Below are 25,050 nucleotides of genomic sequence, written 5' to 3'. Positions count from 1 at the left end.
GGACCACGGCTCTAACCATGTTCGAGGAAAAACGCAGCATAATTAAGTACACTTGTTGGTTAGCAACAAACTCCACTTGTGATTTTCCGATGACCGTATAGGCCCGAGCCTCAACCTCATTGACTATTGATAGGACATGGTGACGGTTTAAAATCAAACCCTCCCCATCCCTGAATATCCATTCAATATACACTACGTATGAGGATGATGTACCTTCCAGAGACAATGGGGCTGGTTTAACTGAATGGTCGTCACCTTGCCTTAACACATCATAGGGTTTCCGTCCTACTCGGGGACCTGAAATATTCCTTGCCAACCTACCCCCAGGAACCTTCAGTGGGACCCACGGAGAGATCAACTGGTTACCTCCAGTCTTGCCTCACAAATTGATAATGGACCCTGGATCTTAGAGCGTTGAGCTTACATCTTCAAGGTGGTGATTTACACCCTGCAACTCTTGATTCTGATATCTGACAACCCATTGGACCTTCATGAAGGTGACCCAAGTGGGCGATCCTGAGGTCCCAAACCAGAGTGTTACCAATAGAAACCCTGTGCAGAACTGGCTGGGCACCACCATTGACCAATTTCAACTCATAAGGCAGGGTCCTTATGCAGTCCTGACACAACTCCAAGTTACTAGGACGGGTTATATGGTCAAAGGTCTGTGGAAAAGTCTCCATTGTCTGGGTAGACCGTGAGGCTGCTCAAATCCAATTAATCCAAACTGACGGCCAAAGATGCAGAAATGGGTTTAAAAAATGTGTGAATGGCATTTTTACCTTGTGCCAACTGTTTGTTTTTTGTTAATAAAATGTGGTGGTAAAGATTATTTAATTACAGAAAACTGTATTCGAAGTTAGCCCATTACCAGGAGAAGTTATACCCTTAGCAGTCAGAGGATGAACTTGCACCCCAACTCTGTTTACGCCCCCTGGAACTGACAACCTAGCCTCCCCCCACCAAAGGCAATCCACTCCCGGATTTACTCATGTGACCGAGGTCCTCTGGTTTATTTTTTTTGGGCGTCTGAAAACTTTTCTCGAACTCTTGTTCTTCGAATTGGGAATATTTGTGGTATTCTGGGTTTGTTTTTTGGAGGGGGGGTTGTTTTTTTAAAAAAAGTTTACGTTGGGGGTCTGTAGCCTAGACCACAATCCCCTGCGATTGCCTATTCTCAGCCTGTGTATCACTCTGTAACGGATCACCCAATGTAATGACCATATCCAATACATCAGTATGACTACTGTTGGACACCTTCTCTGTAAGTGGTAATCATTGAAATCTGCACAACAGATCGTAATATGGCCTTTATTGATAGCATTTGTAGCATTGCTAGAATGTTCATTCAAAGCATTAAAAATATTATTGGGAATATCCCCCTTGTCCTTTGCAAATGCAAAAAGAAAACCACCTTAATTTAATTTGGCAATTAAAGTTGCCAAACATGTCTAGATACTTATAATCCTTGTGTAAACTACCAAATTTGTCAAGGTGAAATTCAGCACGTACAGCACTGAACTATTGGAAGCCATAAAAATAGTTGACAGCAAAAAGAGCAGCGGCTTCTCTGTGCATAGATGTGGGTTGCGAGTAAGCCGAGGGCTCAAAAACTTTAGAATTATGAGGCATACAAGGATGGATGACTGGAAAGGTGTCATGGGTGGGATACCAGATGAGGGGCACAAACCTGCCCCCTCCTGTCCGGCAGGATCTGAATGCCCCGTCACACCCAAGGCTGCACACGGAATAATGCTATTGTTTCAATTCCCATGCTAGTTCGGGTACCTTTTCAGCAGAGACTGGCAATGTTGCCAGAATAGCGGTATCAGTCACCCGTAGCTTACAACCTCTTCCCCAGTTAGCGAGGACCATTGGAGTTCTTTAGCAATATTGCCTTGGCGGGGATTACACCCTGCGCTGTTGAAGCAAACGCCAGAGTAGATGACTTCTCCAGCCTCGAATATTAGAAACGGGGCGATTAACAATATCCTCTGCCCTTGAATCTGTGACTACCATAGAACAGCATGGTAGAAAGGTTTGCAGTGGCACTTCAGTCCTTTAAAACCACAAAAATAGTTGAGACCCAAGAAAACAAAGCGAAAAGAACACATTTTAGGGGATCCATAAAATGGAACCACATCCCCTCAAATTGCAATTTGGCCCTAAATAGCGATCTTTGAAATATAATCCAGCTTTTATCCTGTCTGGTGTTGCAGGGGGCAAGAACGAGGAAAATTCACTTGCCCTTGGCCTTCATTGCAAAAGAGAACTAAACCCTTAGCCGGTGCCTAAATTGCTGTCCATCTTCTGTAGCTGGTCATGTAAAACTTGCCTTTTGGGAATCCAGCTATTTCAATGGAATAGTATGGTCCAATACAATCCCTTAATTTTAGATATAAATCCACTGCTTGTGTAACAATGTCTTAACCCAAGTGTCTTCTTTTTTTTTTCTTGATTTTATTTGCACGTCCTTGAAAATTTCTATACCGTGCCTACACAAGTAAAAACATCTGCCGCTGCCAATGCTTTTTTGTATTCATGTTATGCTATAACATTATTGAATGGCTTCAGCCTATAACCACACTCCACAACATTATTTCCGAACTGGTTAGCTTTATCTTTTAGTAGGCGAAAAGCTACTTTTATGGGAGAAAACTTGAGACGTTGGCTTCTGCTTTCTGTGCCCGAAGACACCATCTCCTTTGAGGCTAAAGTATAGAGGGTTTCTGGTCTTGTGCAGGAGTGCTGTAACATGCAGTGTGCGTCCAGGTGATGCTTTAGGACGAGAGGATTAGATTAATGTGCAATTGTAGAAGGTTACAAGCATTATGCAAAAAGGTGCATTTATGGTTGCATGTTTTCCTGTGCCAATCAATTACTCTAAATATAACATGTTTTTGTTTCAGAACCTTAACAGATGAATCGGCTCTGTCCACCCATGCCATACTCCATGTGCTAGAAGGGCGTACTGATGAATTCAGTGAGTTGCATGTGTTTGACTAATTTGCTCTGAATGCTTACCTCGCTGGAAATTTCGTTTACAATTGATCAGCTGAACGTAAAAATGACTTTGTCCAAGTGAATGAAAGGGGGTAAAGGTTAGATTTGTGCTGACTATCAGTAGCTTTTCTGAATGTGTATGCTAGACTTTTTCCGCCTGCCAGCAAGATGGACCTTTTTGATGGTGTCAAAATTCGAAAGGGCACAGTGACAAAATGTGCCCTTTCGAATTTTGACAAGTGAAGATGGCTTGCTGGGAAACTTCAATCTCGAATGTAAAACTCATATATTTTTGACATTGGACACGGTTATTGCCTTTTTTAATTTCCTAATTCTGTAGTAACATTCTACTTGAGTCTAACACTTTTTAACAAGTTTACATACAGTCATCGAAAAATATTCCCACGCCAAGTATTGGATACATTCGTAAAATTGAAGCAGCTATCCAGTCGAGGGACTAGTGGAATTGAGCAAGTGGTTTCATGTATCTTTTATAGGGCAAATGTAATTTTATCGATCTTGATTAATGTAACATGTCCAAGCACTGCCTCCTTCGGGGTTGTGGGGTGATTGTACTTTTTCTAGATATATGCTAGCTGGGACCTTTATAGCCGACCACAATATTAAACTGAAGAGAATTATATAGAATGGTGTGGATCTGTTTGTCAAGTTATTAACCAAGAGAACACAATTTCTTTTGAGGTCTATGTAAAACTTTGTTGCTTCCTTGTAAACACAGCTAAGGTGTTATTGCTTTTCACTTGTTCATGACGTTTTAGTAGTACAGCTGTCACTTTGCACAAAGTCCTAATTCTTTTTACTAGTGAGCAACTCGTGGTAGGATTTTGCTTTTTGCCTATATTTAAGAAGCGTTTTTGGCAAATCTGTATGGAGTAAGGACTAGCGCGAGTCATTTAAAAGGAGTCCACGTAGCTGTACTTTTTAGATTGGCCTTTTTTTGCTTTGAGAAGTTTGGAGTTGGAAGGGTCTACATGGTTGGTAAAGGAACGCCCTGCGTGGTTTTACAGGAAAACCATAACCTGGCCAACAATGATTGTTGTGGGAGGCCGGTGCTCTGGGTTGGGTTCTATAGTGCATCATCCACTTGACATGCCATCTGGTGTCGCTTTTCTTTCCTTTGGATTTGTGGTGTTCTTGCATTTTTTTTGTTGTGCCAATCATTCTATTTCTGATTCATGAATGGATAGTTTGAGGAGATTTTGACGTGTAGGTGACTTTTCATGCCCCTTGCTGATTTTGGAGAGGCGCCATTGTAAGGTGTACTATGGGGATACAAAAGGCAGGTGGTTCAAGCAGTCCAAAGACAGTTAAGGGCGGACAGATGCCCAATGGGCAACTGTATTTGAAGTGCATGAGGGTGCGAGGGGAGCGTGAGCCAGTTTGGAGATTAATCTAACATAATGGAACCAGTGCTGAAGAGCTGAAAATTACCTATTGAGATGTGCATCTACTCTACACCAGGAAGAGATCGCTGTAGAGTATGGTAGCTACAAAATGTAGATGTATGCTCAAATATTAGTGGCATCAAGAAGGGATGGAAAATGCCCTATGTACATTATTTCCAAAGGAAACCAAAATGCATACATTGCATTTTGAACATTACCAATTGAGCGAAGGAAAGATTAAAATGGGGAGTTTGAAGATGGTGGCTGCATTGAACACTGGCTTAATCCACTGAGCGAACTAAATGGCTTGCTTTCTGATAAGTCAAAAGCAAGTTTTGATACTTAAATCTTAGAGAAAAAGAACACATTTGGTAATACATCTCGCAGGTATTTGAATGACTGTCGAAGCAATGCATTTTCCTTCCCCATCCTTTACTCCTCAAATCTCTGAAAGCATAACCAACTGCCTAACCGCCATCCTCCACCAGGTGGTTCTATACTTCCTCAGGCTTAAAGGATAGTTCCGGGACTTTTTTTTTATTGTCCCTACGGGTCGGCCATGTGTTTGTAAGCATAAATCGGTAGATCGTAGGAAACTTTCCTATGGACCTTACCCGACTTTTCGCCCATTATCGCACTCGAAATCAGCCTCCATTTTGTGATAATCCTATCATTCCGCCGCATCGACCTGGCTCACCTGCCTTTGCGGCACTAAATCAAATCCCCCGCCCTTGAAACAGACTTTATCAAAACATTCATATTCCCCGCCTCTATCCGTGACGTGACTGAGCTGCGTAGGCAAACGCGCCCAGGCGTCTTCTACGCGACTCCACACAGACCCCGGAAATCAACACAGATCAGCTCACAATACAGCGCGCCACAATTCGGAATATGAAACTGTACTTTGAAATCAAACCGCAAGATTGTAAATGTGGTAAAGTACATTTATTTGACATCAAATGTTTAGAGAATATTCAGCGATTTGCATTTTTATTTGCTCATGTTCCAAAAAGTTCGTATTGAGGAACGCGATGGTCCTTTGCTGTACACAGGGTCTTAGAGCATCTCACAATACAGCGCCACAATTCGGAATGTGAAACCGTGGTTTAAAAGCAAACGGCAAGATTGTACATTTGGCAAAGTACGTTTATTGGACATCAAATGTTTAGAGAATATTCAGCGATTTGCATTTTTCTTTGCTCTCGATCCAAATTAGTTCGTCTTGAGGGAAGCGATGTTCGTGTGCAGTACACAGGGTGTTGGTTTACGATAAAAATAAGCTCTTCGGTCGCACTGATAATCGCATGGCTGTTCCAACAACGAGGCACTAGGCCACCACAACGGTAGGTATGTTGCATCTAACCGTTAGTACCGCGTAAGGGCATACTTGTACTTGGCGATCGTCCCATAAAATGGTCAGGGTGGTAACGTTGTTCACGCGGAGAAGCAACTGGCGGCTGTAGAAGCCGTCCGCCGGTGTCTGGTACTCGTGACAGACAGTAGTGAATGATGTACCTAAAAACATAAAAAATGAAATTAGTCTCACCATCAGATCCTTATTAAAATTATTCATTTCATAGCGAGGACAGCGCTACTGGGTGTACACAAGTGTTTAAAGGCGTGGCGAGGCATGGAGGGGGGGGGGGGAGTGGAGTACAAGGTAAGTAGCATAAAATAATAAATAAATAGGGCCAGCTGGTGGCAAGTGCAAGGTAAGTGCAGAACAAGTGCTGGGAAGGGGGGGGCTGTAGGATACTGAGACAGTCCCCCAGTGCAGGGGTTGACAGGGAGGCAGTGCAGGTGGAGAGTGGAAGGGCCCAGGACTGAGGTCGCAGACAGTGGACCAGTTGTAGCAGGGGAGAGGGAGAGAGAAAGCAGAAGCAAAGAGGAAGGTTTTGAGGTGCTTCAGTAAAAGCAGATGTTTCTCCTCAAGATAGTGCGCGGTAGAAAACAATATGCCACATAGAACGAACAAGTACAACTGAACCCGTCTTTAAAGCCACTGTATAGTAATGAAATTGCGGTATAAACTCATCAAAAGTTACTTACATTATATTTGCATTTTCCATTGTGTCTCTGTGTAGGGCAGACCCGAAACACCACTCCTTCTTTGCCGACGTTACTTCTTCTAATGAACGTGGCTCATCGTTTCGTTTCTGAAATTTTATTCATTATCTTTTCTTAGTCTTTCAGGATGGTCCCGGCCTGTCAAGGTCAAATCACAATAGAACCTTATATTGGGTCGTGGGCCGTTCCGCCACCCGAGCAAAACATCAAAGCAGCTGACCTTCACTTTGAGCGAGCACACATTTCTAGTTAGCTGCAGTTAGTTTTAGGGACATCTTGTCTGCGTGCCTTTTTTTTTATTGTCCCTATGGGTCGGCCATGTGTTTGTAATACGGAAACATTCTATAATTTTTGTAAAAATGATTTATATTACTGTTTGGTTTAATTGCAATGGGCCTGCAACATGAGGAGACTCGAGAGAACAGACAATCAAATTACAATCATTTAAACCGTGATGTGTATTTCTCAATGAGCTCTGCTTTAGGTGGACATGGAACAGAGGCAATGTTGGGTGGCAATGCAGTTGTCCCCTGCATAGGTTCGTTCACCACTCCATGTATGTGCCTATCGAGGACATCTACGATAAGTCTCTCAATAAACTCATATTGCATATCCTCAAACACTGGTTTGATCACCCATTGTTTACTTCTTTTAGTGAAGGCCTTATTGTAGCGAAGCGTCCCTAAAGTTCCGGTCGTCCTACTTTGTTGACGGCCAACATTATGGTTATGTGCCAAGACCGCTAAAAGAGTCCGATTTATCATGCCTTCCATGCCAAAATGCAATCTTTTGGGCCTGTACTTGAGGCACATATTGTGGAACACCTCCAAATCTCCTGTGTGGCAGAATTCCGTGAGTCCCCTCAAAGCTTTTGTTATAGTTTTATCAAATACAATCTTTTCAATGGCCTTGTGAGTGGGTGATGAAGGAATCAACCACTTCTTCTTCCGTGCCTCCTCTGTGGACAAATGGCCATGTTCACATTTGTGGAAATGTTCATTTGTCGACCATCGATGTAGGTTGCTACAGTGCAACATTACTGACCGCCATTTTTCCAGTAGAATTTCCAACGACCCTTCACATGTTTTTGAGCTCCACCAAAGATGGTTGCTGATTGACTTGGACCACTGTGAAATACCTTGCAATTCTTTTTTTTTACCTGCAGCCGACAATTTTTTATTGATTGATTTTGCAAGATGCCAAACGTCAAATTGGTGATTTATATTTTTGTACTCTTCTCTCATTGTCTTGGCAATTGAAACGTGTCTGTCCGTGGCTATCAGGTCGATCACCATTCCCCGCGATTGTAGTTCTTGCAATGATGCTACAAAGCCAACTTTCTCCATGGCCACTGAGGATGTACTTTGTGACACCTGCACGACCACCGAACTCACAATTTTCTTACTTTCCATGTCCTGAAAGTGGTAGGTGCAGTACTTGGCTGAAAATCCTGGGCTGTCGCACTGTCCATCACCGGCTAGCCTGAAGCGTTTGCCCGCGAATGTACTTTCCATTGACATTTTTTCCATTCTCCAAGCTTCGCTGATGGCTGGAAATAGATAATCGGTTTGGTATTTGTAGAACTGACTTTTCGCAATGAAATGGATTCCCACAAACTGAAAGAAATACTGTAACTTTTTAAAACTTGAACCACTAAAAAGTGCGGCCGCTGCACAAAGTAGATTGCCTGCTGGCAGTTGCCCCAGCATGGGTTGTGCAGACCATGCGAACGGATGATATTGTGTACAGGTGGCATGTATTTTAAGGTTAGTGCCTCGAATTGCACGAGTCACATTAATCAATGGCTCCCCACATACTTCCCCACCAACCCAATGCCCACATTTCATCATCGTAATAATATCCATCAAACAGCTATCGAATACAATGAATTTGGCCTCTTTCCTTATACTGTCACTCTGCATCCCAGCTGGTTCGGCCTGTAACGTTGAGGACATGTCACTCGCATGAAAGGTACAATCTCTGATATCGTCTTCCGCTATGCTGAGTGATATTGATGGTGTTTCATTGTCGTCCACTTCATTCTCTTCCATTGCAACATCTGTTCCTTGTCCGGAGATGGGAGAAAAAAACAATGTCTTCAACTTTCGCGCGCTCTTATTTTTTGCGGGTGTGGATTCTGTGAATTGATCTCCGACTGCATCCAAACTACCAGGAGGACATTCACTATCAATGGCTGGTGGTGGTATAGCTCCGTTGTCAATCACTTCATATTCTTCCCATTGGCACGATGCATCTCCAGTCTCAAGTCCCTGCCAAAAGGTTTGACAAGCAACATCTCTCGTTCGCTTCACTGTCTGTGTAGATCTAGTTCTTACACTCACTCGCAACTAGAGGACAGATTAGAAAAGGGATGTTCAGTTTAAACACAACTTACAGTATTGAACTATTGACAGTGAAAGACAACATAATATAGTGACCAGGACACTAACCTTCTTTTGCTTTCTTTTCTTTGAAACTTTCTTGCCTCAAACTTCAACATCAGGACGCTGTTGCTCCGACTCGTGTGTGCATGTCTCCACTTCCTCTCGCGCTGCAACGACTATTTTCATGATAAGCACATCCATCACTCACTGAGGCTCCATCGACTCCCTGAAACATAGAACTTTCATTAGTATGTATAATAATATTGAAAACACAAAATGTACTTGGGGACCAATACCCATACGTACATCTCAATAGCAAAACACGAATGAACGCATTGTGCAGAACATTCAAACGACAATAGTTCACGCATTGTTGATCTAGTTAGATTGAACTGTCAAGATCCATACCTCGGGCTCCGCATAGACTTCCATTGATGATATTATTGAAGATGACGCTTCAGCAACTCCCTGAAACACAGTAATTGCATTAGTATGGTTTTCTATTTTGTTTAAAAGAACATAAACTTTCTGCAGGCGTCAACGGCTCATCTAAATAGACCTGCACAAATGATCAGTTGTCTAAAATAAATAATGGATATCTAAATATGATTCGATTTGCTCCATCGTTGGAAGTGTCACCACCCAGAGATCTGCATCAACTACTAGGGGTGATGTTCTTGTAGAAGAAGCTCCGTCATCTCCCTGAAACATAGTACTTGCGTTAATAAAGAAGGAAGTATAGCGGATGTAATCACGTCATTTGATCTCGCATGATTGATCTGTCAGTATCCATACCTCGAAATGCATAAGAACATCAAGGGACGCTGTAACTGCGGTGCACACTTCTGCAAGCTGTTGCGCCGACCCGTAACTGCATGCTCCCCCTTCTTCTTGGACTAATGCTCCATCGACTCCCTGAAACATAGGACTTTCATTAGTAATGAACACAATATTGAAAAAAGAAGACACATAGGAGGGCGACGACAGAAGGACATACCAATGGCTAAAAACGAAAGAAACATTGTGTAACAATCACGCTACAAGAATGCAAGATCTGATGATCTCCATCGATGGAACTGTCCGGAAACGTGCCTCGAGCATCTGAGTGACATCTACGGTTGTCGTCAATGCGTTGGACTCCTCAGCATCTCCCTGAAAGACAGTACTTGCATTATTTTGGATAACAATAATTATAACTGAAAACAAAGACTAGAGGACGAGTACTGTGGTGTACCATTAGGTAAAATAATTACACGATCAATTAAAACTATTGATTTACATGCCTAAAACAAGTCAGTGTCAGAATAGCTAAGTAAGATTACCCGATAGGCGCTTGAAGTGGCTGATGACTGCAATAACGACACGGATGGAGAATCTTCCGCCTTCATATTGAGTGGATACATAAATGGGGAAATTGTTAGCTAATGCTACACACTACCGCAAGGCCGAGAAACAAATACGTAAACTTGACTCACCAGTGGAGGGATGTGGACGAATAGAGTGGGAATAGCGGTTGAGAGCAATTTTCGCCTCGCTCGCTGTGTTTTCTTCTTTATTAGCAATGATGTGGAGTACATGTCTGGGCTAAAGTGCCTGCTGCAGATGCGGTATCGATCACCCCTCTTGTCCGCAAAGACTTCTAGGACTCTACTTTCTAGCTCAGAGGCTGGATATCCGCAATATCGGACCCATTCTCTTATCTGATCTATTGTCTTAGGGAAAACATGCATTATAGTATCTTCAGATTTGTTATGGGTCTTCGAAGGGCAACCGCCAATGGAACAGGCAGGCATTATGGAAAGTTCTGAAAAGTAAAGATCAACAATTCTCTATGAATACCAATGTGTTAAAACATTAAATGACACATAAAAGGTTAAATGCAAGGTCCGTTTTGGTTCTTGGAACTATACACGTTATTCACATGCGGATAAGTATTTCAATAACTTTCAAAAAATAGAAAAAGTAATTTGACTAAACTCAGAACATGTGACTAGTTCCTTGCATGTACTGTCGTGAACGAAAAGAAAACATGGATGCAATTTGATGACTACTAGCAAATAGATATAAATTAAAAAATTGGACGCAAAATGATTATGGTACATGGACTTACCTTGACGAACAAACAGTTAGATGCAGGGATCAGAGTAGTTTCTTGTCGTAGAACAGGGAGCAGTTCACAGGTTGCAAACTGACGAGTTTGCTCAAAGTGGTCACGGAAGTTCACAGAGACGAAGAGCAGATAACCAGCACCTTCACGGGTTGACTAGCAAAGCGCAAAGAAGTTCTCATTAGAAATATGAAGTGGGTTATAAAGAATTCGAAACAGGGGTGTGTTTGTAAATGAATGACGTGTATATGTCGTGGCATTATGCGGATTGCAGGGGGGCGTCCATCGTGAGGGGGATGCTTGGCAGGAGACACGGGGTCTGGAGGTAGACATGGGAACAACAACCCATGCTCTATAGACCACTTTGAAGTGTACATGGTCTTTGGCACCTCTTGGCCTTTATCGCTCCCTGACAGCTCCACTTGCCAGCAGCGCAAGTACCCTGGTGCGAACTGCCTTTGATAGGACGGGGGGTGGATCGGGGCGGTGGTCGTGCAGACAAGACACAGGAAGACTTGTGAATGGAGACACACTTATGTGGATTGCAGGGGGGCGTCCATCGTGAGGGGGATGCTTGGCAGGAGACACGGGGTCTGGAGGTAGACATGGGAACAACAACCCATGCTCTATAGACCACTTTGAAGTGTACATGGTCTTTGGCACCTCTTGGCCTTTATCGCTCCCTGACAGCTCCACTTGCCAGCAGCGCAAGTACCCTGGTGCGAACTGCCTTTGATAGGGCGGGGGTGGATCGGGGGCGGTGGTCGTGCAGACAAGACACAGGAAGACTTGTGAATGGAGACACACTTATGTGGATTGCAGGGGGGCGTCCATCGTGAGGGGGATGCTTGGCAGGAGACACGGGGTCTGGAGGTAGACATGGGAACAACAACCCATGCTCTATAGACCACTTTGAAGTGTACATGGTCTTTGGCACCTCTTGGCCTTTATCGCTCCCTGACAGCTCCACTTGCCAGCAGCGCAAGTACCCCGGTGCGAACTGCCTTTGATAGGGCGGGGGGTGGATTGGGGCGGTGGTCGTGCAGACAAGACCCGTTTGCGGCAGGGCCTCACCAAGGAGAGGCCATCTAACTGAATGTAAGAGGATGGCTGCAGGATCTACTACATGGAAGGCAGGGGGGTGAGTTTATAAATACCTCACCCTCCCAGGAGAATATATGGCGGTCATCTCTGTACCCGGTGCCCAAAAAGAGGATTTATTATGATCAACCATATTTATTTACCTAGAACCATGTTTTGTATCAATAAAATCCAACAGCTTTTTATTGCCAACGCTTGATGCCAACCCACAAAATAATATATGTATGACTGCTGCATATATGGGTTCAACGGTTATGTGGATTGAAGGTGTGCGGCCAGCGTGAGGGAGGATGCTGGCCGGAGACATGTGGTGTGACAAGACAAGGCACTGGAAGGCTATTCAACGGAGACACACTAGATTCATTTAAAAAATCAAAACAACCATTGTTAAAATATATGTTGGGCTTTATTTTAGATTTTAATTAAACATAAATAATAAACATTACACATTGTAAAGTTGAGGTTGCAGCACATCGAGGGAAAATCCGCGGTATTGTCCACTGTCACTGGGGAAATGTTGTCTAATGGCAAGTACCGCACAGGCAGGTATTACTCTCCGAACGCGGTGTCCGAGCCTCCCGTGAAGCCACCAAGTGAAGCAACGATAGGCCACCAGCCTGTACCACCTGTGAAAAAAAAAAAAAACTGTATTAAACTGACAAAACTTTCTTATCAATGTCGATTCAGGTAACACATGTCATTTTTCTTAGAAAAAAATTATATCTAGAAAATGCACTATATGGAACCAATTTACATGCGTTCGAATGATATGTAAATGTAATTTTATATGTGGGAGACGACCATGAAATAGTGGTGGCATCACTGACATCACAAACAGAGTATACTTACTCGTTACTCGGATTACGCGGACGAACAGTGCCACGAAGTTCGTGCATAAGCACCATCATCATCCTCAACACTGTCCGTGAGAGGCAGGCTTCCCTGAACTCTGGCAGCTCGGTGATGCATTGCGGACTTTGCTCGCCTTCCTGCAGACTTTGCTCGCTTTCCGAAATGTAGGCCAAGCACCCGGAATTTTCACGGCAGCAGCAGTTCTCCTCCTCAGTTGGCATTAGCTCGCACCGATTGCACGTGCACCAGGTGGAGACGCCGTCCATGCGACATGGTCCAGGCTCTTCATCCGTTGACTGGTCCTCCCAACTGCCGTCCGAATCCCCATCGTTTTCGCGTGCTTGCCTTTCCAGTAGTTCCTCCTCGGTGTACTCGGGCTCGTACATATACGGCATTATTGTGGCCATTGTGCGGTAAAGATAGTAAAATAATTTACAGAGATGGTACAGGTGTTCACACGGGCTACAAGCGGCGAAGGTAGCTGACCAGAGCACTGAAACGAGTCACAGAATACTCAAAGTAACACAGAGAGAGGAATGGAATCGAAAATCTGCTGCTGTATGTTGTGAAACGGTCTGTTTATACTTATTGGGGAAAGAGGCGTCCTGCCATTTCCATGGCAACACGTCAATAGCTGAGGCGCAGCGATTGTTGACACGAGACGTGCTTGAAATGGGCAGTACGCGTCTGCTGATGTCAGGCTCAGGGGCGGGGGATTTGATTTAGTGCCGCAAAGGCAGGTGAGCCAGGTCGATGCGGCGGAATGATAGGATTATCACAAAATGGAGGCTGATTTCGAGTGCGATAATGGGCGAAAAGTCGGGTAAGGTCCATAGGAAAGTTTCCTACGATCTACCGATTTATGCTTACAAACACATGGCCGACCCGTAGGGACAATAAAAAAAAAGTCCCGGAACTATCCTTTAACTCAAGTCTTCTTTCTCCCTGCCTCCTCCCAACCCCACCCTCTTTTCTTTCCCCCCTGACTTCCTAACCCATGGCTTGTAGCGTTGGTTTTCTGACTGGGAACTTCAACTCTAAAAGTTCATCATGGCCATGCCACCACAGCCAGACAAATCATCCTAAACATTAGAAAAATCTGCCCACACCACTAAAACCCATCCCCTCTATTCTTGTGCTCAGAAACCTGGACTACTGGGCCAGCCTACTTCTTGGTTTACCCCTCTACTCTTTTTTGCTCCCCTCAACAAAGCCCTCCATTTTTCATTGCACATACTTTTCAACCTACCCAGATCTCTCCCCCCCCCCCCCCTCCTATTGCGCTATGCTGGATGGCTCTCCCTGCAAAATCGCTTTACTTTACATTTCTGCTACTAGTCTATACATCCATCCATGCCCCCACTACTTCACTGAATGAACCAACCTGTGCTCCCCTACCTCTCAGCTCCTCGTTTCTTTACATCTGTCCATGACCCCCCCCCCTGTGCAGCTTCTGCTTTCACTCCTTCCCCCTACTTGCCCTGCTCATTCCTTCCGCCGTCTGTATTCAAAGCCATCTCTTGTATTTTTATTTCATTGTAATGTATTGAATTTATGTAGGGCTTGCACCAAATCACTGCACATTCCAAATGGCACAAAAAATAATTATATAAATTATGAAGGAGAAAGAAAATGCAATTTAAGATGAGTGCCTGCGTGGGTGCAAGAAGCTATCAGCCCTGTTTTTATTTTCACAAGTAAGCTTGGTTTTCTGCTTAATGTTAAGCAGGCTCTCTAAATGGTGGATAGCTACAGTGGGACAAGTCTGTGGCTGTGTCAATGCAAAGGAAATATAAGAAAGTCGAGAATTCTATGGGAGCCCGGAAACAGAAATAAGGTGTGACCTAATAGATGTGTGGGTACAAGGATCCCAAAGAAGACTACCAGTGGAGATGGACAGAATGAAGAGTAGAAAGCTTGTAAGCTGTATGTCCAATTAGAAGAGTGAAGCAGTAAGTGGGACCAAGAGGTATAGCAGCATGGAAAAAACGCGTTTTATATTGTAGAGCTGGAAAACAGAGTGCCAATGAGAGAAGAGTCGAACATGACACCAAGATTGTACCCTTAAGTGGGACTCTTCAAAACAATGCTGAAACTGCACCTGTTTGCAATGGAACGAGCACCCCCAAAATCCACCATCCTATCCAAACTGCCCATCCCACTGTTTGTGTTGTCCTACTCTCAGAGGACTGCTTTCATGCAATTTGTAAATATGGAAACCCGGTTTCAGGGACTCCATGTTTAAAATGTTGGAACATTCGCCAGTCCCCTTTACCACCCTGCATCTGTCCCTCAATCAATGCTCTTATGTAAAACTACCTCATCCTAGGGCTCCCTTTGCTCTTAATGGCTAGATTGAAGTATTTTCTGTTTGAACTGACACCCTGTTTGAAAATAAAGGGAAATCTGATGTTCGTATTAGAGAAAAACAAATCGTACATGTGGTTTGATATGGCTCAAGAGCATCAAGACAGTTGACCCTAGAAAGGTGCAAAAAAGCAGCAAGTCTATTGGCCGCACAGTTTCATGTCTGAAATAAAGGCTCTGTATTTACAATGAATAGTGTTATCGGATCAGCTATGAAGTCTGAAGTGGTCCATTCTAGTGAACTAGACTGTACAGTTGGGCAACAAGGCAGACCATCCTCAAGGAGAGTACCAGAGGAATCTTAATGCCGCCCTAAATCCCCACCTATCTGCCCCAAAAACAAAACTCAGCCAGGCTGGATAGTCGCCCAAACTTCTGCACCAGACACTCATCTCAGTGTATGGCATGCTACATGGGCTCTTTTGCAACCGTGCCATCTGCAGTGGTAATTTTGTGCCTTCTATTGCAAAGGTTTGTTTTGATAAGCGGCTGTGTACACCTCAACAAAGTCTGCTTCCATTATGTTGATCCAGTGCTTAATTGAAAACTATGAAGGTATGTCGTATTGTTGTGAGACTGCAGTGCTTCCTTTGTGGTAAGTTCTTGTAAATGCGGACGTTATGATTTTTGTGGGAGGATGTATGGCTGAAAGGGAGTTGCCGGTGGAAAGCCTAGATGACATTGTTGGTAATCTGAGCTTTTGGTTTGGCTAACCCCTCGCAGTGTAGGGTTCTGATTGCTGAGTTTTGCTCCAGTAGTCTGCTGGGGAATTTAGATGTTGCACTCTTTGCTGTGTTATATGAAGGCACATTGGCCTGTGGTATGCCATGTACTATCAGCAGTCTGTGTATTGTGCAATTTAGGTTTGTTAGTTTTGTGTAGTGAAGGTGTTAGAAGGGCCACTTGACCCAGCATCAATATTCTAGCTCTGCCAGTCTTTGGTGGATACAGTATTATGAATGACCGCCTATTTGCGGAGTCAGTGCTAGGATGTTGTGCAAGTAGTCTTTCTTTTGTGGTTTCTTGTGATGAGGTGAATGTAGCGTTAGCAGTGGTTTTGGGGAGGGGCAAGAAAGTGTAAAAATGTGCACCATTGCACCTATGGCATTGAGATGTAGAAAGCTGAAACTGTCACTTCAAAGGCCTCGGGTGTAGATTTGCTGGAACCTAGCGGTTCGGTTCCTATGATGTACTCTGGAATGTACGGTATTGCTTTGGGTAAAGTTGGCTGCTGGCTTGCTAGATGGGCATTTAACTTTGTGATATGCTTTTTGGAATGATTTGGAGGACCACTTGTGGTTATGCTCCATGGATTGGCTGTTTGGATTAAGCAGTGACTCGCTGTCGGGGGGCGACTCCTGTAGGTTTTACTCATTAGTCTGCATATTCTTTGGATTGGCTGATCCATTTGTATGGAAGGTGGTGGCGTGTGCACACTATTTTTTGCATAGTGTGATTGCTTGCGTTTATGGCAGGAATTGCAAGGATTTGAGAGGTGGGAGCTAAAAGTAGCTTCATATCTGGTATTGCAGAGTAAGCCAGAGCTAAATTTTGGGGAAACTAGGAATTGATGCATAGCGTGCCGTAAATCTAACTTCATTAGATGAACACTATTTTGTCCATTTATGCTTTAAATTTCTTCTAAATTAGCCCTAATGTTCCTTTATATCATTCCTATATCTGTTATGGATGTTTGTATGGCACTAGTTCGACTGTGGAGACCAAAGCAGCTTCTGGTAGCTGTCTCAATCCATGCAATCTCTTCAAAGATATGGATGTGATCTAAATGGCTGCCAGTAATTTTGAACCCTGTCTTGGGGGTATTGCTGAAATGTCTTATTGTGTAGGCATAGGGTTGCAGCGCTAGGGTGGCACTTTTTTATTTTTTTTGCCGTTCTTGTGAAATGTAACCCTGCAATGGACTGTAGGGTGGTTCTGATTCCTGGTAATTTTGAAGTAGCAGTAGGTGGTGGTCAGTTATGTAGTGGCTACGTTCATTTTGACTTGTTAGGTTAAACAAGCTCTGGGACTCTTGTACGCACTGGCTACTTGTGCATGTGGCTTTGTGCACAGGCAATTATTCTTTCACAGTGGGATACTGAACTGTAGATTAATATGCTACTTTATAGTATTGGCTACTTGTGGCTGTAACCTTTTTTTATATTTCACTTTGTGTAAGAGTGTATGTACAATTCAATGGCTTTGTAGTAGTTAATTGGTATTCTTATTAAAAAATGTTTAAGGCCATTGGGGTTTGTTTGTGCATTATAGATACACTGAGTGGAGTTCTGCATTAGAAAATGGTTTGGGTGGTTGCATTTTAATGAGCTGGTATTCCTTGGTGTCAGACACTTGGTATGTTTTGGACACAATTCAAGCTCTGCAATATTTAATTTTTTAGTGTCACAATTTTGTTTTGACGTCGGGTCTTTTTTGTCCGAGGGTAAGTCTAGCTGTGTGGAGAGGAAGTATGTTGCACAACTCCAAATGCACACAATTTCTTTACCCGTATGCGCAAAGCTTTGCTAATTTGCCTACCTACAAAATGGAAATTCAATTACCTTTCTGTGGTTAACCATTCCAAACGCAAGAATATCCTTTTTGGTGTGACCTAAACTATGCAATGTTAGATTAGAAACCATCCACTTTCTAATACTTGCTTGTATGGCCATTTTAGAAACACAAATGGCTGCTATGGTAACCAACTGTAAAGTGTCAACTACTTTACGCAAATGACCCCGTTCCTGTTTCACCCACCCTTGCTTGTTAAAATTATAGCTCAGAGCTAGATTGGACTTTCTACAACGCAAAGATTTCTGCTCATCTATCAGACTGTCATTTTTTTTGTTAAACCAATCCGATTGTTATTGTCAAATCATCAGAAGAATGCTTCTTGCCGTTAAGCCAGAGTCCCTAATCAGTTTAGCTGCAAATACAAAGGCACCACTCTAGTCCCCATATCTGGGTTTTTACTTCGATTGATTGGTACCAGCCCCTTATAGTAGCCATAGCAAATCTAATTCCCCTAAAATACAGCCTTGTTTTGTCTTTTATAAAAGGTTCTCCCTCTTTGTTAAACCAGAGTAGGGCTGGGAGAAATTGTTAGATTCTGTTCCCCCAACCGCAAAAGCCGTCAGATTTCGATCTGCCTTGCCCTGACCCGCCACAATCACGTATTGGAAAGAGCTGCAGAGTTTCTTGTGTTGCTGTGCGAAGCTACTGTGGTTTGTAAAGGACAGTGCAAAGCTACTCATGTCGCTACTCGAAACAAACGTGGGAATGAAACCACACTCTCCAGGTGAAGTCAGTGGTAGCAGAACTGTCCTGTGGATTTCCCGGTACCGGCAAAAGTGGATTTAAAGTGTAAATTTCAGACTTTTCGTTTCACTGGCTGAAATTATGCCCAGCCTTCTGCAATGCCACCATACATGAGTTGTGCGAGGCCCAGAATAACGTTTTGTGACTATTCAGCCTATGTATGTAGGCCAGCTCCCTGCTGACTAGGCGGGTAGTTCTTGTAGAACCTGGCAGTTGGGTCTTGTAGCACTTCTGGCTGAATTCCACCCCCCGCCCCTCTTACCCCTGCGTGCCATAATCGCACCAGGGCCAGTCTGGCTCTGCATGAAATTCAGCTTTTTCACCCAGCTGATGGAATGTGACTGGTATAAAGGACAAAATGTCTCAGGAAGCATGATCTTTGAGCAAGTAGGTGTTCAGGTGGGAGAAAGCAACTAGAGAATGCCCCATGACTCCTGGGACATGGACCCTTGGGAAGAGCAGATCCACCTCTGTATTAAACTACTGCGGGGGAACCTGAGACGAAGCCAATGCTGTATAATTTAGACCTCTGTGGACCTTTGCTATGGAATCTAGTTCCGGAACCCTCAGACAAGGGTAATTTGGTCTGTGGCTAGGAGGACCAAGCCTAAAGACTTTGTAAGATACTTTTTCTTTCACAATTTTTAATTGGGAAACATTCTGAGCCCCCCGCTTTTTTTTTTTTTGTAAATGGAAATGGCCCTTTGCAGAAAGCATCCCTTCTACGCCAGTGTCCCTGACTATCTTGTACAATATTTAAAGAAAAGCCAGCTTTCTTTTTTGTTTTAGTACTACGGTCCAAGATGGACATTGTTTTAAAATGCCCAGTTGTGGCAGGAGGAAGGAGATAGATGGCTAATGGCTAGTGTGGCGGGTCAGAAGGACAGACTCGTACCTTCCATTTAAAGGGTTTTATTCAGCAAATAAATAGGTGCAAACTCTTTTTTTTCCTTTTTAAATCTGTTTTCCCTACCTAAGACAAACTAGGTTTAGTTGTCTGGGAGTCAAAAATGAAGACCTGCCCTTTGTCCAAAATCTATTCTCTCTACCACTATCAAAACCAACTAAGGCACAGGAGAATAACTTCTCCTGTGGTCTGTTTTACAGCACTGTCACTTAGTCACTTATTCGAAGAAGCAACTTGGCAACTGCTTTGATCAGTTAATCTAGTTCTGAAATGGTGCCCCTCTTTCTCCACTGTATCCTTGATACCTTGAAAAGAACACTTTCAAGCTTATTCTTCTCTTGGTTTACCACACTTGTCACACTTTCTATAAAGTGACCAGCTTTGTCCATGGCTAGGCCCGTTAAAAAATATTCTCACAGGGCTTGTTTCTTCCTCCCCTGGATAATTACTGGGACGAGTGAAGGCTCCATTAATGATTCTCACTTTTCTCCACTTCATTACTCTTACTGTGAAAAGTATGAATGTGATCATGTAACTTCCCACTCTTCTTTAGTACTCATTTGCAGGTCTGTAATGGGACTGGTATGATTCTTCCATTCTTTGTAATTTGTCCCTCGGACTCCATTCCCATTACCGCTTTCCTTTTGGGGTCTGCGTCACCGGGCCTGCCTCCAGGACGGGAACCGTTCTCCCGTTCGCCATGTCCTCTTGTTACTCGCTCTCTTGTGCTGCACCGTGGTATGAAGGATGCTTTGGTCTGCATCGTTATTGGACCTGACCGTACACAATCTCTCGGTCACGCCACCACCCAGGCTTCGGTTGCTCTCCGCCTCTACTGTTCTCACTTCAGGTTTCCTTTTTCGTCTGCTCTGCAGGCCAGCTCCCCTTCCAGCTCGGAAGCTGCGTGCCTCGGCTTTGTTCACCCAGCTGATTCGTTCCTGGGTCTTCCGCTTTGGAATGTTAAAGACCTTTTGTCTGTTGCGTGAGTACTTTGTATTACTCGCACAATCTTCATTTTCTGCAAGTTGATTTAATGTTTCTCCACAACACTAGCAGACCACTTGTTCCTCATGTCTTGTTATGGTGGGTTCTGTGAGTGACTTTTCAGAACGGGAGCCCTTGTTCCTAGGGAAGGGTGGGGAGAAAATGCTGATATAGGTCCAAAGTGATGCCTTGGAAGCAGACCGGACTCTGCCTGGGGTAGAGTATAGTATGCAAGAGCTAGTGTCTAACAACTACTGACCCAGTGGTCATGGAAGCTGATGGGAGACAAGGTGACCAACCACCTGTTGAATGTTTGTTTCAAGGATGCCGAGAATAAGGGGTCCTACCCAGGACCTTAAGTGCTGAGAGATCATAAGAAAGGGAAGATGAAAGAAAATTGTGAATTCTAGAGACTAATCTCCTTGATGAATGGCGAGGTGAAGTGTCTGCGAACATTTCTGCCAATAGATTGTTCACTGTTCTTGTCTGATCCACCTGGATCAAAATGATTTCATGCATGGAACATCAACTCGCCTTAATCTGTGTGCAGGCTCTTTGGAGCGGTGGCATGGGTTGATTCTGCGCCTTGCAGATCTGATGTTGAATGATTCATACACACACTTCTATACGATTTTAATTGGGCAGTTCTTGCCAAGATGGGCTTTGCTACTTGCTTTATAAATTGGGTGAGGCTGTTTTACAAGTCCCCGACAAAGATTAAGGGTGGATGCCTGTCACCCTTTTCTTTGGAAAGAGTGATGAGACGGGGCTGCCCTTTCTATTTACACTTCTGATTAAGCCGTTTGCAGAAGGCTGAGAAGTGACAGCCCCTGTGGGCTTCCATTGGGCGGATGGTCATGGAAACAGAATTTCTGATGGCAGATTTCCTGCTCTAATTGAGTAAACCCTGAAGCCTCTGTACCAAGGACAATCTAAAGATTCAGCAGGCTTCATGTATATGATGTTCTGAAAGTAAGTTGGGATAATCAGTATATTTAGTGCTCATCGGAGGCGACAGGAAGTGAGTGGTGAACTAGGGAGAATTGTATGCTACAAGGAATCAGTTTAGATCCGTTGGTATCCAAATTATTAGGTCAAGTAACTAAGGACAAGTTTATTTTTTTGTTTTAGATTAAATTGGGCCTCCTTGGTTTGTCAAGAGATGGGCTAATCTGACATTAACATTTAATGGGTAGGGTTTCGCTTTTCAAAATGGCTTTTACAAAGTTCTTGTATGTCCTGCAGGCTACTCCATATGAAGTTCCATTGGCGGAATTTAAGATGGATGGAGGGAGGATTGAGGAAATCGTCGTGGGGCTCTGCAGTCCCTAGAATTGCACTGGATACTTTTGGCACTGTTTGGTAAGGAGGGAACTGAACATTCAGAGCCTGAAATTGTATTTGTGGACAATACAGTTTGTAGCAGTAAAGGATTGTTTTTTTTCCTGGGGCAAGAAGACCCAGCATCGAGGATAGATCGTCACATTCAGGATCTTTCCGTTGTGCCACCCAATGCCATTACAGGCTTAGACACATTACCTGTAACATGGATCGATCGGTCATTGGTTTAATTCAGTGCCCAGCACAAACAGTCTGAACATTGCTTTGGCCCTCCGCTACCCCATAAATACAGAAAGCGCTTTTAATAGCTCCAATTTGACCTCCGTGAATGTAACGCTTTCCCAGCCACCACATTAAGTGACCACTGACTAATTGTGTTAATGGATTACTTGATCTTTAGACATGTTAATGCTGTACAAACTGGGGAAAATCCTGCATCGCCAAGGCAGTGGTTTACTCCTCGGCTATAAGATGAAGATTCGAGGGGATTGGGTCCTCCGATGTAGTCCATATCTATGACAGTAATCACCACAGCTGTGCTGCTTCGGAAAATCTTCGGCACCTGTGTCGATACAGCGCCCTCGAGGACCTCCGACGGCCAACGTCACAATGTTATAAGTAGGACGCACGACACCCGTAGCCTCCGTTCTGTTTTTTCCGCGAACGTGTTCGCTTCGGGAATCTCGGCGCGCCTCGACTCTTTGGAGTTTGTTTCTCGGTTCTTCAAACCTGTTTGGTGTTTGTGGTATTTCTTCGTGAAGATGTCTACCTCGTCTTCCACACCGCGTCCGGGCTTTAAGAAGTTCAGGACTGTGGGTCCAAGATGTCGGTTACGAACTCGCACAACGCCTGCCTCTGGTGCCTCGGGGGAGGCCCACGACACGGATGACTGTCAACTGCCAGTCGCTCACGTCTAAAGCCTTGCGGGAGCACAAGAAGTTATCGGTAGGTAAGGTGTCCAAGCCCCGGAAGTCGAGGTCTGCAGGGCTTTTGACGGACGACTCGAGGGGCGACTCTCCGCGTCGTCAGAATTCCAGTGGGTCTCGGTCCCGGAGTCGGTCTCGCTACTCCTCTGCCTCTTCGAGGCACTCCCGGAAGCGCAGTCATCGGTTCCTTTCCCTGTCCTCATCCGAGGACTGCGCCCGTCGCTTACCCCGCCAAGCATGCGACGCCGGAGGAATGGGCTTCCTTCGGGAAGAAAATGTTGGTGATTCTCGAATCTCAGGGCACTGGTCCGTCCACGCCTCCGAGTGGGTGTTGGTCGTGATCCGCCGAGAGACACCGCTCACACGCCTTCGGGCTTGGGTGGTTGTCACGATTTGTGGGTGAGGTCCCGCTCGGACAAGGGGAATCGTTCTCGGCATGTCAGGTCCAGGTCCTCGAACGCGCTTGAGACCATGTGAACCAGTGTCTTCATGGAAGACGTTGACGCCATCGGCGTCGCAGCCGTCGAGGGGACACGCTCGAGGCCCCGGCCTCGAGGACTGTCGGCGCCGTTGATGCTGTCAACGCCGCGCTCGGCATCGACGCAGATTCACTCGATGCCTTTCGAGGCTGTGTCAACGGGGTACCGCGTGGCTCAGTGGAACGCCCTAGAAAGGCTCTGGCCAAGGTCCAGCATGGCTTTGTTTCAAGTTATGTGCCGCCTCACCGCCATCTGGAGTTTTTCAGAGGTGGATGAGGGCTCTGATGATGGCATGGTGCCTGACATGGTGCCAGACAAGATTCTCTCGGGCCATAGCCAGTTTGAGGACCTGAGGCAGTCCCTGCATGATGCTAGTGGGCTGGACACCTCTCCGGAGGTGGAGTTTTGTAGGCCTGAGCCTGGCACTCATGCCGATTCTTCGTACTGGCGCCTTATGTCAAGGGTCACCGAGTACTTAGGATGGTCTGCTCACCCGGGGGAGTTTATTCAGGATGACCTTATGGATAACCTCGACATTGGGCCACCAACTGACCCGGTACTACCGTTTCATATGGCTCTACAGAGGAGGGTGGCGGCAGCTTTTAGATTGCTCCGGAGTCTCTCCTGGCAGTGGGCAAGTCTTTGCCGCAAAAATACAGCCCAGCCAGTAGTGAACCCTGTTACTTGTCCAAGCACCCTACTCCAGAGAGTTTGGTGGTGCAGGCGGCAACGGCCCCAGCAAAGCAGGCGTTGTACCCTACCATCCCTCCTGATGGGGACGACAAGCGTTTTGACGGCTGGGCGAAGAAAGTGTTTTCTGCAGGGGGTATGACGCTTCAGGCGGCCAATTCTGTGCCTTGTCGTTTCACGAACACTCTGTGGAAGTGTTTCCTTGGTGGCTGAACATATTCCTGAAGGGGACGAACGGGATGGTTTCCTTGCTATGGTTCAGGATGGCAAGGATGCCATGTGTGAGGCCGTTCAGTCGGGTTTGGACATGGCAGATTGCATCAGCCGGTCCATGGCGGCGAGCACCGTGATAAGCAGGTTTGTGTGGTTGCGGAAGTTTGGGTTGGCTCCTGATGTGCAGGCCCGGCTCCTGATGTGCAGGCCCGGCTCCTGATGTGCAGGCCCGGCTCCTGATGTGCAGGCCCGGCTCCTGATGTGCAGGCCCGGCTCCTGATGTGCAGGCCCGGCTCCTGATGTGCCTCCTCAGCATGCCCTTTGACAGGGAACATCTTTTTGGCAGCCAGGCTGACGAGAGCCTTGAGAGGTTGCAGACCTCAAAAGCTGCAGCGAAGTCGTTGGGCGCTGCAGTTTGACAACCTCCGCCTTTTCGTCCTGGGGGACAGCAATGGAGGGGAGGTTCCTTTTAGTTATTACTCATCCTTTGGTAAAGCGAGAGGAGCTGCAGTCAAAGGGGCCACCGTAGGAGTGCCAGAGATGGAAAACAAGGTACTTGAGGTGCCAAGGCGGCTCGGGCTGTTGCCCCTTTGCCTCTTTGCCCTCGGGCAACGCCGTAGCCGCTTCAGCTCAGTCATGAGGCCATGTCCCATGGTTCGCCAGTTGGGGGAAGGCTGGCGCAGTATCTTGCAGAGGGGCGCGCCATTACTTCAGATGTGTGGATTCTGGAGATCATAACCCACGGCTACTGTCTTCCTTTCTGGCAGAGGCCTCAAGACAATCCACCGGGGAATCTCTTTGAAGTCTGGATCTGCTCCTTGCACAGGAAATTCAATCCCTGCTGGAGAAAGGCGCCATAGAACTGGTACCTGTAGCGGAGAGAGGAACAAGGGATGGTATTCCCC

The 25,050-nt window shown here is 45.2% G+C and overlaps 1 protein-coding gene across 9 annotated transcripts in view; it reads left to right on the top strand.

Annotated features, from left to right (window-relative positions):
* Nucleotides 1-25,050, top strand: part of EIF4G1 (eukaryotic translation initiation factor 4 gamma 1) — a 1,670,216-nt gene that overhangs the window by 174,051 nt on the left and 1,471,115 nt on the right. For all 9 annotated transcript variants that reach the window (XM_069618798.1, XM_069618805.1, XM_069618804.1 and 6 more), the window contains exon 2: nucleotides 2,910-2,983. The gene's annotated coding sequence lies outside the window, so the exon portion shown is untranslated. The remainder of the gene's footprint in view (nucleotides 1-2,909; nucleotides 2,984-25,050) is intronic.

The sequence above is a fragment of the Ambystoma mexicanum genome, chromosome 10 (assembly GCF_040938575.1).
Source record: "Ambystoma mexicanum isolate Mex_15411 chromosome 10, UKY_AmexF1_1, whole genome shotgun sequence".
Taxonomy (NCBI): Eukaryota; Metazoa; Chordata; class Amphibia; order Caudata; family Ambystomatidae; genus Ambystoma; species Ambystoma mexicanum.
Note: the sequence above shows the minus strand (reverse complement) of the source record. Positions and strands in the feature narration are given on the sequence as shown.